Source organism: Pithys albifrons, chromosome 19 (assembly GCF_047495875.1).
Source record: "Pithys albifrons albifrons isolate INPA30051 chromosome 19, PitAlb_v1, whole genome shotgun sequence".
NCBI classification, from domain to species: domain Eukaryota; kingdom Metazoa; phylum Chordata; class Aves; order Passeriformes; family Thamnophilidae; genus Pithys; species Pithys albifrons.
Genome location: NC_092476.1, coordinates 9,541,920 through 9,556,214, shown reverse-complemented (window position 1 = coordinate 9,556,214; position 14,295 = coordinate 9,541,920).

Below are 14,295 nucleotides of genomic sequence, written 5' to 3'. Positions count from 1 at the left end.
TTGTGGCTCAGGGCATTGGAATGGGCTGCCCAGAGAGGGGGGTGGATTCCCCATCCCTGGAGGTTTTTCAGCTGAGCTTGGCCGTGGCACTGAGTGCCATGATCTGGTAAAGGGACTGGAGTTGGACCAAGGGTTGGACTCAATGATCTTGGAGGTCTTTTCCAACCCAATCCATTCTATGATTCTATTCTATGATTCCAAGGGCACCACTGTGGACCGGAACAACTCCTGAAGCATCTCCAGCTTTTTGCTGATTGCCAAGATAGGCAGTTCCTCAGTACCTGTGGTGCTTCCCCAGGTTATAAACCCTGCACCTCCAGGTCTGCTCTCAGGGTGATGTGAGGGGCAGTCAACCACACGACTGCCATTAGTGTTAATTATAGAGCACATATTAACAGCATTATACGATCCTTTTTCCTATTAGCACTATCATAAATCTGATTGGTGGGGCTTAATTAGAACTCAGCAGTAGAATGCAACAGTTTGATACACAAAAGGACAAATTTGTGGAGACAGCAAACTATTATTACACTTTAATCTCAAAATCTCTCCTTCTCTTACTCATAACACCAACAAGGCTTCTTGTAAGATTGATTTGTTGTCAGAAAATGATTTAAAGACCGACTGTAAAAATATTATATTTTCCTTGCTTCATAGAATGTGGCATTGATGTTAGAGCTCCACAGAGACTTGATGTACTTTCAGATAGGGAACTCTAAAAGCCAAGAGCAAAATAAATAAGGAGGCATCCTGCTGTTATTGTGGTAACCTTTGCAAATCATTTCAGAACTGGGACCGGTGTGTAGTTTAGTAATACACCATGGGGGAACCTGGAGCTTGGAGCAGCTGGTCAGCTGAAGCCCAGGTCTATTTGCTGTTTGGGGGCCCAGGATGTAAAGAAAGAAATGGTGTCCAATGTGAAGGGCACTGGAACATACCAGAAACACAGAAATAGCAAACTAAAAAAGTATTAAAAGTCAGGCCAGACTGCAATGGTAGAAGGTTGATTAACTGTTTAAGGCCTTTATATTGATCCAAAGATCTCTGTTCAACACCTCAGTTACATCCCTGATTAGATCTCCTTGACTCAGGGCTTGTTCCAGCTTCACTGGCTGAGAATCTCCCCGTGACCCTTTTGACCAGGGAAGTACTTCCTTGAGTCACTTGTAACGCTGTGGGTTTGGGATTTTCTGGCATTTTCAGCACTGTGATGCACAAGCTTTGCATTAATGTAAGACTGAAGCACAGGAAGTGTCCAAGGCCAGGTTGGACAGGGCTTGGAGCAACCTGGTCTAGTGGAAGGGGCCCCTGCCCCTGGCAAGGGTTGAAATGAGATGAGCTTTAAGGTGCCTTCCAACCCAAACCACTCTGTGATTCTCTGGTTCTGTATAGTTTGGTCTTAAAAAAACCTCACAACCAGGAGCAAAATCTACTGGTGCCAACTGAGAGCCTGAAACATGCCAATCCCATGCTATTAAATCCTTGCCCTCATCAAATAACTGAGTGGCAAGTAGCAGGCAAAAAATCCCACATCAAACCCCCCCAAACCCTTCCCACCATCCCAGTCCCAGTGTTTTGGAGTAGTTAAAGCTTCCAAGAGCAAGTGAAATAGTATTCCTGGTAGATCAGGGCTCAGGAGCTTTTCTGAAGTGCTGTTCCAGCCTGATTTCTTTCCCAAAGTGGAGTTCAAATATACCATAGGAAATCAGCAGAAGTTGGAAACTGCTGCCTCTTCCCAGCTGTCCAAGGTGCCCTTGTGCTGACCCTGAGGGACGCTGGGTTTTGGCAAGCCCTGTGTTGCTTGTTCACCACCTGCAATGGGCTACAAGCTACAATCACTCACTTCAAGTAAAAAACTTCCAGCCTTTCCTTCAGTAGAGCTTTGCTGAGGTCTGGTGTAAATTCAGCTGCAACCAGATTTGGAGCAAATGAAATCTGGTGCAAAGATGTAGGTGATGGGGAGTAACAGCCAAGTGGCTGGGGATGAACCCTACTGAAGGCAGCATGAGGGAAATCATCCCTAATAAATGGCAAAACCTGCTTTAAGGCAGCAGCAAACAGGCACACAGATCCACCAAGGAACATCTTGACCTGCAATCCCCCATCATTAACAATCCCTTTTTAATTCATTGCTGGTTCTGACAAGCAGGGATACTTCATATCCCTAAAGTTCTCAGCCAGAGTCAACAATAGCTATTTCCAGCAGCCCTTTGCCCTGAAAACTACTTTCTAAAGAAAAGGACCTGTGTCTTGTGCTCTTTTAGCTGAGAATTGCTGCCTGAATATCTCCAGAGCCCCTCTCTATTTTTATTTTTTTTCATGGCTTCTTTCAGAGATCTTTCGTTTCCTGCAAAACCTATGTGAAATTCCCAAGCTGCTTAGGACTCAAAAGATCTAATAAAAATAAGATTTATTAAGAGCAGAGGGAGGAAATCAGATTAAAACTGAAGAAAAAGCTTGCATGACTGATCTCCTATACTCAGCAACTGCTCAGGAAGTGCTCGGTGCACACACATTAACTGTGCTGGGGAAGTGCCTTCCAGCCTGATGACCAGGAAAGGCCACCAGCCAGCGTGTCTTCTCCACAGATATGGCCATTAGTGGGCAAAGCCCACCAGTGCTCACAGCTCCTCAGCACCAGATGCAAAGCTGTGTGTTGGTACAAGCCCCTGCTCACTCCTCTGCCTGTGGCTCTGAGGGGCAGAGCTCCCCTGGCAGTGACAGCAGGACCCCTGCTCGGAGGGCATTGAGATGCCAAGGCTCTCCAAGCTCCACAGCCCAGGATCCCCCAACACAGCCAGGTTTTGCCAAGTGTGTGGATATTATGAGACCTGTAGGATGGCTCCTCCTGCCTCTCCTCCCTCTGCCCCATCACTCTTCTCTGCCCACCCAAAGGCCACCTTTTGCTGTCCCCATCAGTCCATCACCCTGCCCACTCCCTGCCCTGCTTAGGTGTAACCCCCCTGCAGCACTCACATTGGCAGAGGTGCTCTCCTGCCTTGTTTTCTCCCTCAGTGGCATTTTTGCCCAGGTGGGCAGAGTTTGGCTACAGCAGCACTTGCAGGACCCATCTGCTCCCATCTCACTGCTGACTGAACTTAATGAAGTGCCCTGTGTCAAGCTCCAGGAAACACCTTCAGCTTCCTCCTCGCTTCAAATGATGCCCAAACAGTCCTAATTCAGTTGCTGTGGGCTCCAGCTCCTGGGAACAATCATCACACTTTACTGTCTTTGTTTGGATGTCTTTGCCTCTGTTCCTTGAATGCAGATTTTGGACTGAGAAGCTCCACCAGCCCACATCATCCTTCACCAGGTGTCTCCCTGCTTCTCCCTTGCTGAGTCCAAGAATGGCAATGCTCCTTCACTTCTGCTTCCACTGAGAGAGCTCCTGCACTTATAGAATAATAGAATCATGGAATTGATTGGGTTGAAAAAGACCTCCAAGATCATCAGTCCAACCCTTGGTCCAACTCCAGTCCCTTTACCAGATCATGGCACTCAGCACCACGTCCAATCTGCATGGTTTCTTATGGTTTCTTTCACAGAAGTCTTTCCACAAATCTTCAGAGCTTTTTTTCTTACCCTTTCTCTCAAATGAAATAATGAGGGAGCAAACAGATTTTGTCCCCTGTATCTCAACACAGCCTCTCTACCTGCTGCTTCTTGGATGCAGTTTTTCTCCATGTTTGTTGCCATCCCAGCGAGGCTTGCAGGACTGTTGTGAGCCTGAAGGATTGGGAATGGAGATGGCCACTCTAAGAGGAGCATGACTTTGAGAAATGACACACAATGTGGCAGTGGCTGTGAATCCTGCTCTGGTCACTGGAGCCTGCATGGCCTGCTCCTCCTCCCTATCCAGTAGTTATCCTAAGACACCTTTCCAGCTCTCTAAGCCTTCCCACCAGTGCAGGGCCAGCAGGCAACTGTCCCCAGTCAAGAAAGGAAGATTTGCAGTATCTGTCCAGCCCAGTATGTGAAGCAGAAGCATAACCCTATCCAGGATTTTTGAACACTTCCAGGGACTGTGATTTCACCCCTTCCTAGGGCAGCCTGGTATGTGCTTTACCACCCTTTCAAGTGAAGAATCTTTTCCTGATATACAATCTAAACCTCCCTTGGTGCAACTTGAGGCTCTTTCCTCTTGTCCAATTTCTGCTCATCTATACACTTCATCTTGAAACTCAAACCCCAAACCCTCTCTTACTGAAGTCAACCAATAAACGCTTCTGTTGACTTAAAAGCAAATTGAATCAGATCCACTGGTAATGCTCACACATCCCTAATTAACTGTCCACTTGTCACTGAGGTGAGGGACAAGTTGCTGCTCAACCACCACAGTGACAGCTGTGACTGCAACCCCATTGGCAACCTGGTTCTTGCTCCACTTGGGTACGTGTGAGACGTGTCCTCTCCTGTGCCAGCCACGGCTCCAGTGCCTGGAACATCAGCTCAGCTTCCTCAGCACCTCCAGTTATTTGTCTCACAGGCTCAACAGCTCTCCAGCACGTTTCCTGCTCCGTGTTACTTCCTCCTGCCCTGTACTATTTTGAGCCTTTATGTAAGAAGCATCACAAGCCCCTCAGCACTGGGTTGTTTGGACAGTTGTTCAGCACCAGGATTTCTTGGATTCAGCACAAACCCCCTTCTGCTGTCATAGCAGCACCAGACACGTAAGTGCAAATGACTGACTTGCAAGGGTAACAACACTCCTGAGCTTTGCAATTATGCTATTATATAATTGGTCTGGGGATTTCATAAATTATTTCTGTTACAGTTCTGAGCAAAACACCTAAAGTCAGATTAGGGAGAGCTTTATTGCCCATTTTCTGTGCTGGAAGGACATTGTTTTATTTTGTGACCTGGTGGAGCAGCCTTGCTCCTGGGGAAAGCCCAGCTGCCCCATGGCTGTGCTGTTGGGAGGGCAGGACTTCCATCTGCTCCTCTGCCTTCCTCATCCTCACCTCAGAAAAGCCTGGGTGCAGTGATAGCAGATCCTGGTGCAGTCAATGTAGCCTGTGGCAGCTTCTCAGCAGCGTGGGACTGCAGGGCTCACAGGAGGAGGGGACAGTGGCCCTGGTGAGACAGGGCATGCTCTAGGAAAGGGTTTATCCCCTCAGCTTTGCCCATGCACTGACCTGCAGCAAGTTGGGCAAACTTCTCCTTACCCCCTGGGGCTGCCAGCCTCTCCCCAGTTAAGAAAAAGTTAATCAAAATTTGCACCAGTTACACAAAATTTGGTCATGTTATTATTTGGATTGATACCTGAGGGAAACTCATAGCACTGCAAGTGGTCCTGGTGATCAGACAGTGGCAGTTCTCTGAATCAGTGCTGAGCCTGTGCCCAAGCATGGTTTGGGGGCATGGTGTGGTGGGAGGATTTGCACTGAAGATGTGGAACATAAATAAGGTTGTGACCACTCCATCATCTTATTCGCCTTATGCCTTCCCATCCCTACTGTGTAGTTGCTGCCTGGTTAAGCTCTGGATCCCTTGGGAAGCAGCATTTCCTTGCAATGATTTCTTTACACCTACCTCACCAGAGAGCACAGCCTTCCAAATGGGAGATGGGGGATGGAGGGTGTCTGGCTTCCCTCCTGCTCCTGGGTGTTAAGCTACATGAGTCTCTCGTGGGAGAAGAGTGAGAAACTCCAATGTTTCCCCTCACTGGGAAAGGAGGAATGTTTTCTGTTTTCTGATTTGTGTGAGAATCAATTTAGTTTCTGAGGAAAAAATGCCATGTAAGAGAAACACACCAGAGCTGGCAACAGGAGGTGCAGGAGAGGCCCCTCAATCCTAGAACTCTTAGCAGTAATCTGTGTCCTGCCCCAGCACCTTGCAGCCTGGGATGCTACAGGGGCAAAGGAAATCAATGCCTTGCTTGTGTTTTCAGTCAATCTTTACGTCACAAAATACATCCAAGACACAGCAAGTCTCTTTTTTTAGAGAAATACCATATGTGCCCTATCAACTGCAAACTCTACAAGCTGTCTGTGGCCCACAGGCTGCAGATCCAAGGCCATAAGAAAGCTGATACCAGGAGAAGGCTGTCAAGGTTGGGGCAATTCATCTGCCTGCAGACTGTTCCCACCAGGTCCTCATGAAGGGGAGAGCCCATGGTTGGAATAACACACAGGGTGCAGGCTGAGCAGCTCTGCTCCAGGGAGCAGAGTGGTGCTGGAAATCTTCCTTGTTGGCTTTGAGCCTCCATGGAAGAGTATCTTGTGGGGATGTTGGCAGACTGTGCAGAAACCCCTCAACAGGGAAGGGGCTTACATGCCAGGCAAGTTATGGCGTTCAAAGTCTGCCTGTTTGGGTTCCTGGCTGCTCTAAAATGAGTGTGGGTGTGCTACTGACTCCAAGTGAAGCCCATGGGGCACATCAACCTGAGAGACAAACCACGACCTGTGCACTTTCCTCACCTTAAAAAAAGGATGCTGAGGATGTCTTGATTATAGAAAAGCAGAGTACATGTTCTCCTTAGTTGTGTACATTTAGGGCAGTCAGAGTTGTTATAAATCATGCAGCCCAGCCGTCAGGTTTCGAAGCTCTCACATCCCAGCCCAACTAACCATGCCCATATTAGCCTCAGCAGCTGACAACCATAGCAAAGGAACTTGGAGAAAGGATAACATTTATGAACATATCAAAATGATTCATAATGGGCTATTAAAAATAGCAAGAGATGAAAGAGGCAGCCTACAGATAAGCCATTTTGAGATCCTCAGTAATTCAGAACACGGTTTTTAAAAGTCAAGTTTTAGCTATCACAGATCTGTCCCTGCTGCTCTGCAGATAACAAGGTGGGCTGTTCTGCTCAGGGTGAGAGCTCTGTTCCACCTGGGGCCCTTTATTTCATTCTGGCAGCTATCACATTGCTATTGAGAGGAGCTCGATGTAGCTCACACCCACCTTCGCTCTCCCGCACGCCGCCGGAGCGACGAGCCCGAGCACACAGCAAGTTCAGCCTTGTTTGCCGTGGGCTGGTCTGCTCAGGGCTGCCAATTCCAAGGGTTAATACAGGCAAACAAGGGGAGCTGGTCAAGTACAGTGTGTGCACCCCCCGGGCGGTTTTCAGAGTCTGTCAGGCACTTGTTAACACACTACCCCATTCAGGTTTTGATGAATTTGTGGCATGTTGGAGACAAGCCAGAGGCTGAGCTGGGAACAATATTTATTTATATCTACACACAATATTTCATCTCTGCCCAAATCATGGACTTGCCCTAATCCACAGAATTTCAAAACATTTGCAGTTCTCTCAGCTGATTAGCATTGGCTTTGCTTGGCCCAGCCTGGTGGAAAGAAACGTAAGACAGTGAGAGTAGCTGAATGCTTTGATTCACTGATAGAGGCTGGTATTTCTTCCCTGCCTGGTCTATCAGTCCATAAGTTAAAGATTCTTTTAAAGTGTAAAGAGCTGCATTTTGCACTGTGACAAACCACATGGCATGTCCAGTCTTTGTTCTGTGAGAGGGATCTCAACAAATCGCCACCTGAACAAGGGAACGGTTGGTTTGAGGGTCACTGAAACAAAGTAAAGCCTGCAAAAATTGCTTCTTGAGAGCCATTTTCTCAAAGTAACTGATTATCCACATTCTGGAAGGAGGGAATTGATGGACCTGACCTCATCAGCTTGATGGATCACAAAGTTTTCATAGTATTGGTTTCCAATCCCTGTGCTGAGCTACATGAAACATAAAACACAATGTTTGGCTTGAGGAGAACTGCACAGCAGTACAGGAAGCTACTGGAGATACCTCAGAAGTATCCTCCATCCCTTCTAAGTGCAAGAGAGATAAAAAATAAAAAGGAAAGGAGGAAAACAGTGTTCAGAGGTTTGTTGGTCATTTGGAGAAAACATGTTTAGTGTCCGTTGAAACTGCAACGAGACAAACCTGCTGAAACCAGAACTGAATTTGGATATGAGCACGTGATGGTGTGGAGAGACTGGTGATGGTGTGATAAGAAAAGCAACCTCTGTGTAACACATGACTCTCAGAGCTCTCAGTTCAGTGCCATCAGCCCTGTCACACAGAGAGGGAAATTAAGATCAGATTCACCCAAAATACCTTAGAAAACCCTCAGTGCTCTGCCCATCTCCATTATGTACTAACCACCCTGGTTTTAAAAACTAATAATCAGCAACTTGTCCTATCTGGACCTCTGAGAAAGAAACAGGGAGGGGATGGCCAGAGCTGACAGAGAGCCATTGCCCAGATGATGGCTGGAGCAACAAGGAGGAAGATCTTTATAAAGGAAAAACTGTTTTCCACTTATTTGTAGCAAATATGGAGACTGAGTAAAACCAGTCTGGCCATCACCACTTATTAACCAGTCCAGCTTGTCAAGGCACTGTTTGTTCTCAAAACAGGACAACATGACTTATTTATATGTGGTGGTGGTCCAGGTCTTTTTGGTCACACATTCACCTTCAGGAGACCTTTGTAATTTTCCATACAGTCCAAGCAGTTTGTGTTTGGGTTTTTTCCAGCCAATTCTTTCTTATTTCTGCAAAAATGAGTGAAGTTTAAGCCTAATTCTGTTACATGGGGAAAGTTGAAGGAGTTGCATCATTAACAGCAACTTTATCTGACCTGAATTTGGCTACTGCATAGTTTAAATCCCTTAAGGCACCTTCATTACTACGGCATTAAGGAAGCTTTCTGAGTTTTTAAAATCCTCGTAAATGTTCTTTTCAGAACTACACCATAAATTCAGCTTTTTTATCATAAACTTTCCCTTCCTAAATAAAAAAAAAATCCTCTGAACTTATTTCAGCCTATTTCATGACAGTGTTTTAAATACATTTCGGTACTGATGAAGTGCACTGCAAATCCAGCTTTGGTGTCTGTGGGCTGTGTCAGGGAGGGAATGTTCTGATTCTGGCCAGGGTTTTTTTCATTCTCACTACACACTACCTGAATTAAGCTCTCCAGCCAAGACTGAGCTCACATGGCAGTAGATGCTATATAAATACAGCATAAGATGCAGCCCAGGCCATAGATAAGTAAAATCAAGCAGATAAAACCAAGAGAAGTGCTGTTATCGCCCCTTTGCAGATGGGGAGCAAGGGCACAGAGAAAGGAGTGTTCACACTAATTGACTTCAGGCACCAAAAGTAGGAGCCCGAGCACAGAGGACAAATTTCCTCCACCCTTGGTGAGGTTTTCCCAGGGGTTGCTCACATCAGTCAGGGTCCATCCAGTGCCAATTTCCCGTATTTGTCTTATTAATGACTGGTTTTTAAAAAGGGACTTCAGCCGCCCAGCCATTTTAGAGTCCTCATTAATTTAATCTTCCTCCTTATTTATTGATGGAGCTGCTTTCTCTCTTGCCTCTTGTGTCCCCATGATATATGTATAAAAGCCTTCCCAATGCATCTGGGAGCAGTCACTCATTCTGCTGCCCTTGCCATCTCCTCCTCTGCAAGGCATCCTCCACTCCTCCTTCCTGCCAGGAAACTTTGTGCTCCCTCTGACTTCCCCACCATCTCCCTTTCTTACCTCTCTTTGGTCATCTTATTTTCCTCTTTCCATGTAAAGACATCCCTAAGGATGGGAACAGGCTGACACTTCTCCCCCCTGCAGGGTTTTGCACTACCAGGCAGCAGCTCTGCATGTCCTGCTTTCTCCTGGACCGTCACTCACCCCTTTGTCTGAAGTTTGTCCTTCCCAGCACACTGTGCTCACCAGACTCCCCAAACTACCTGTCTGAAATCTAATTCTCCTCCTCCTGTACCACAGTATTGTAACTGTTGCAGTCATTTAGTATTAATTAGCCATGGTGTAATTTAGTTCAGTCCTTACGGACCCAGTGGTGGCCCAGATCTGATGTGGGTGGCACAGGCACAGCAGGAGACAGTCCCTGTCCCAAAGCATTTAGAGCTACAGATGAGCCAGAAGGGAAATATCTTTCCCCCATTATACCAAGGGAAGTAAAGCAAGAAGAGGTTTGTGGGGGAGTTCAAAATCACCTCTAATGGCTGAACTCCCACGCAGAGCTGAGTTCGTGGCACTGCTTTTGTTAATCCTCCTTAGGTGAGTCGTCCTGGGTCACAGAGGGGCTGGCAGAGCCCTCCTGCCCATACACAGAGACAGCATGTCCTGAGCCACCCCTGCTCCCCTCTGCCAGCCCCAGCTCTGCTTTGTGAATTTCTGAAACGTCAGGAAGGCTTCAGTTTGCTAAAGTTTTAGATTTCTCTCCTGAATCAACTCCCCATCATGCAGAATTATTTTGTCCCTTCCTAAACAAATTGCCTTTCAGTGAGATGACCTTCTATTAGGCCAAGGTGTCCCGTGGCTGCTCAGAAATCCCAGTAGCAAACTGATAGTTGCTGAATTCCTTTTTGCTGTGCAAAGATAAGCTGCAAGCCAGAGCCTGAGAATATTAATACCTGCTCCAGAAAGAACAGAAGGTTGTTTCTTTGCTGAGTAAAAATGGGTTCAAACATGTGGGGGTGTGACCAGATGGGCTGGGTGTGTAAGGAGCACACACTTGCTATAGAAACTTAAATATTTTCTTTGAGGAGCAGTAACTACTCATTTAACACAATAATTCCCTCAGGTTTTTGAATATAAACAGGAACAAAGAATGGTAAATAATGGTTTGGTACCTCCCAGCTGTAGGGAAGTGCCTCAGCAGCACTGACAGTCTCACACAGCACATCCCCATGTGAGTGCCTACAGCCAGCAGCCAGCTCTGGGAGGTGTGTTGTGGGTGACATTTGATTTTTTCCTGTCTTTGGGAGAGAGATTTCTCCGTGGTGGTGTTTCTGTGGGAGTTAACTAAGGGGTCCTGCCTGATGGCTGGAAAACTCCCATGCTGTGCTGCAGAAAGGGGCTGCTCCCTGCTCTCCCTCTGTAGAGCAGGCTGGGATGAGGGTGGCTCCCACTTCCACACTGGGCATTGAGGAAGCTTCTGTTGCATCCCAATATGAAAGGAATATACATTCAGAACACCAGAAAGTGCTGGGAAAGCCAACTGCTGCTGGCTGGCACCTCCAGGCACTCACAGCCCCCTGAGTGGGGAGTGTCTGGCTCTGGCTCCTCATGCACAAGGAGGATTCATGTGCCCTTGGCTAAATATGAGCAACTAACAGGGGTATAAAATGCCAGGGAATTTAGGCTGGGTCTGATCTCCACAGTGTAAATTAACAGCCCTTTCTGCTGAGGTCAGTAGAACCTCAGTGGGGAAAAGCCACCAGCACAAAGCCTACCACAGTCATTTACACAGAGATGAGGTGTGTGAGAGATTGCCCTGCAAATACACCCTTGTATTTCCTTAGGGTTGGTGGATCCATTTCTACCTGTGTAAGGAAGACAAAGTGAACCAGCACCAACCCCAGGTGGTAACCCAATACACTGTCTCTGCAGGAGAGTCAGTGCCACAAAGAAAATTCAGGAAATCTGGCTGGAGCCATTTATCAATGGTTTATTGCATCGCTGGGGCTGAGCTGGAGCCATAAAAACAGGGAACTCCAGAGTTCATGGCGATGCTCCTCAGGAAGTGGGTGATATTTGGACTAGCTGAGCTCTTTTGATGCCCTTTCGTTGTTCAACTTGCAAATCAGGCTGTCATTTTGGAAGCCTGACTTTAGGTACCCATTTTTTAAAAAGACTGGCCTGAATTTCTACCAGAGAAAAAAGAAATTGTCTGCCCTGGAAAACAGCCATTCCAAAACAATTTCCTCTAAAATTCTCACTACGGGTGATGAAAATCCACAGCAAAGGGGGGTGAAAAAAAGAAACAAGATGAATTAATGCTCTTTAAAAAAACTTTTTACAACTGATTTCTAATGAGGCATGGCCAATGTTGTTGACATGCAATTGGATCAGCTTCAACTCTTGGGACGACTGATGAATGGACAAATTCCAGGGCTGGAGACAAACGCTGCCTTCCTCTCCCACAACTCAGCACTTCTCCCACAGACTACTTAAACCTCCACCAGAAATGACTTGGGTCTATATTAGTAGTTTAATTAAAAGTTTCCATATGCAGGTCGCCTTTGCTCTCACCAGCCTGTGAATGGGGAAATTAAAAGCACAGCAACAGGGAAAGGCTTTGAGTTGGTTTTATGGGCAGAGCTGTTAACCCACTGCCCTGGCGTTTACAACACACCGACTGTGCCATAACTGGCCTGCAAGACCAAGGCTATTCCTACATAAAGCAGCTCTCTATAAGCTCAGCTGCAAATAAATATATTTATTTTTATCCTAAGATGTTGCAACAAGCTGTAGAAACAAGAGTGGTGTTACTGGCAGGAGCTGCTCTTTTTATTAAAGTCATCTGTGTTTGCAGATCAGATGTCACTTGTGCTTTAGTGATAGGGCAAGGGGGAACAGCTTTAAGCTAAAAGAGGAGAATTTAGATGAGAGATTAGTGAGAAATTATTTCCTGGGAGGGTGGGCAGGCCCTGGCACAGGGTGCCCAGAGAAGCTGTGGCTGCCCCATCCCTGGGAGTGTCCAAGGCCAGGTTGGACAGGGCTTGGAGCAACCTGGGCTGGTGGGAGGTGTCCCTGCCCATGGCAGAGTTTGGAACAAGATGAGCTTTAAGGTCTCTTCCAATCCAAACCATTCTGGGTTTCTGTGATTCTTTTGGAGGAGAAGACTGAAGGTTTGACCCATTCACATGCAAAGGGGACTTCCCTTTTTTCTAGCACTGGAGCCCAGAGCTCCATGTACCTATTTGGCTTTGGGCAGGCACAGCTCCAGCTCCCTGCACTTGAAATGCAGCTCTTGGCTGCAGGTAACTAAAGCCTGAGTTTAGAGCTTGCTCTTCTGAGCCAATCCACCAAAAATGTGTGGCTGTGCAAAGCTCTGCTTACCTCCCTCTAGAAAGAAAAAAAAGGGCTCATTTTAGGCACTGTAATAAAAGGAAGTGAAATGTAAATCTGGTTTCAACCGAGTTGGGAAACAGAGTTGGTTTACCAGCACCTCAAGGGTTTGGACTGCTCACAAGGGATGTGGGCAGCCCCAGCTCAGGTGTCCTGTGTGCCATGGGGTACCCTGAACTGTGTAATCCCCCCCTAGGGCAGTCCAGAACTAGAGACCCCCAGGATCAGTCACATTCTTTTGGCCCTTGTCTCAGAGACCAGGTAAATACTTTGCACTGAGTGGAACTGGTGCCACTGGTGAGATGGAGCTTGTCTGAGCACGCACTGTAGTGGCCTGCTTGTTGGAGTCCTTTTGTGGGAGAAAAGGGTTGCAATTGTAGCCAGGCAGTCGTGGGAACTGAACTTCATCTCCCGTGTTCCTGACCTGCTGCAGGGAAATGGGAGATTCCCCATCCCTCGTGTAGGCTTTAGGGCACATTGTACTCCTTTTCTAAACAGAAGTGTTTGAGTTTTGGGAAAAGTTGAACCCACAAAAGGATGGGTTTTTTTTCTTTTTAGGGCTTTTTATTAGAATAACCAATGAACTAAAATATCAGTTATTCACTGATGTCCACCTGGCCCAGGATTGCATGGGCAGAGGGGTGAGGAGGGTCATGATTTGGGGCTTAGGACCCTCAGCCCTGGTGATCTGCAGTGGAGCTGCTTGGGCAGTGGTCTGTGACCAGGGCCAGACTGTGGAGCTGAGCCCTGGGTGTCCATGCAGGGGTGCTCAGCGCTGTGGGCACAGCCCCTGCCTCCTCCACTGGGCACTGTGGGCACAGCCCCTGCCTCCTCCACTGGGCACTGTGGGCACAGCACAGCCCCTGCCTCCTCCACTGGGCACTGTGGGCACAGCACAGCCCCTGCCTCCTCCACTGGGCACTGTGGGCCCAGCACAGCCCCTGCCTCCTCCACTGGGCACTGTGGGCACAGCACAGCCCCTGCCTCCTCCACTGGGCACTGTGGGCCCAGCACAGCCCCTGCCTCCTCCACTGGGCACTGTGGGCACAGCACAGCCCCTGCCTCCTCCACTGGGCACTGTGGGCACAGCCTCTGCCTCCTCCACTGGGCACTGTGGGCACAGCACAGCCCCTGCCTCCTCCACTGGGCACTGTGGGCACAGCACAGCCCCTGCCTCCTCCACTGGGCACTGTGGGCACAGCCCCTGCCTCCTCCACTGGGCACTGTGGGCACAGCACAGCCCCTGCCTCCTCCACTGGGCACTGTGAGCACAGCCCCTGCCTCCTCCACTGGGCACTGTGGGCACAGCACAGCCCCTGCCTCCTCCACTGGAGGGTCAGGCCACCTCCTGGGCCATGACCTCACTCTTACCTCTCCTCTCCTTATCCCCTGCTAGGGAAATGCCTTCCCCTCCCACTCCCTGCCCCAAAGCACAGGGCTTTCCACTTCTGAAGCTGAAAAC